This window comes from Sinocyclocheilus anshuiensis, unplaced genomic scaffold (genome assembly GCF_001515605.1).
Source record: "Sinocyclocheilus anshuiensis isolate Anshui unplaced genomic scaffold, SAMN03320099.WGS_v1.1 scaffold1136, whole genome shotgun sequence".
In the NCBI taxonomy this organism is placed as follows: Eukaryota; Metazoa; Chordata; class Actinopteri; order Cypriniformes; family Cyprinidae; genus Sinocyclocheilus; species Sinocyclocheilus anshuiensis.
In genome coordinates, this window is record NW_015548521.1 from 658196 (window position 1) to 659612 (window position 1417).

The window sequence follows — 1417 nt, forward strand, 5'->3', positions numbered from 1 at the left end:
GGGCCGAACCCAGCAGAGCACCGGCCCCCGGATCAAACGATGTTAAAGAAATAACATCATCCTCCAGCAGCTTACTCTCGTCCACAGCCGATGAGCGCGAGAGGGAAAACCCCTTTTTAAACTCATCAGCCGGATCCACCTGCGATCCACACGAGCCCATCCTCCTCCATGCCTCAGCAGTGGTGGGTCCTGAGCCACGGGAAGCAGATGGCTGCCCCCCTTTCCTCGAAAAGAGAGACAAACGAGAGCGGAGCTTTTCATTAAAATACGCTCGCAATGAACGCGGATTGCCCCCTCAAGGACATCGCGTGCGTGCTCTTTGCCCAAACAAACAACGCAGAGATCGTGTGTGTCATCAGGTGTCAAATAACGACGACGCGGATGCACACACCCTCTAAACGCTTTGCTAGTGCTCGCCATAACGATAGGAATATAGATCGCTCTTACCACGGAAATGCACGCTTCAAACAAAATGGTCAGTGAAGACGAAGAAGAGAATGACATGTTCTCCCGGCGCCTATTTATACTATAGTCGCAACGGTAGTGCCGTCATGGGCTATCGCCAGCCAACGTGTTGTTGGTGTTTTTTCAATGTATGCTTCAGACACGGGTCATGACAAGGCGTTCCCCATAGCGACCCCTAGAGGACGCAGTTCGAAGTTCCCTTCAAAGGGAACTGAACAGGCAGGAACTAATATACACTGGATGACTACAAAACACAGGTGCCATTAATTAATCAATGAAATTATTGAAAATTATTCGGGGATTAATCAACTAAACAAGGACAGGAAAGTGACCAAATAAGGAAAGACAGGAACCAAACAGGGAACACAAGGAAAACCATAACAAAACAAATTGAACATGTGACAACAACACTTTACAATAGTTATATATGTTAAGTAAGCATCAACACTGATTTCATAATACATTAAAACCCATTTAATCCCACCGGTCACAATAGTGACCGTAAAGAAGGTTTACATTTCTGTCAGGATCACTATCGTCAAAGATGACAGACAATTAGCATACAGTTTGGATTGGCGATACGGTTCTGTTCTGGGCAAGAACTCCCTGCGCATCCATTCAGCCTAGCTAGGGAGAGCAGCAATAACCCCCTTAGGGTAACAGAACAGAACCAACATATTGCAGATATCATTAATGTTCAATAATTTAATGAACACATTTTAGAATTAGTCTGATTCAAAGTAGAATCAGAGGGCTGAATCCTGGCTGAACGAGAGGAGGAGTTGGGGATGGAGGAGCTATTAAGCAACGCGAAAGCGGCCGATAATACTGAAGGACCTAATAGGTGCGTTCGACTTGAAGCACCGCTACAAACGGCAGTCAACGAGAGTAGCCGCTTGGAGTCGGGGGCGGAGTTGAAAACGGAGCCGTCAAGCCGGACACTTTCTGCTCC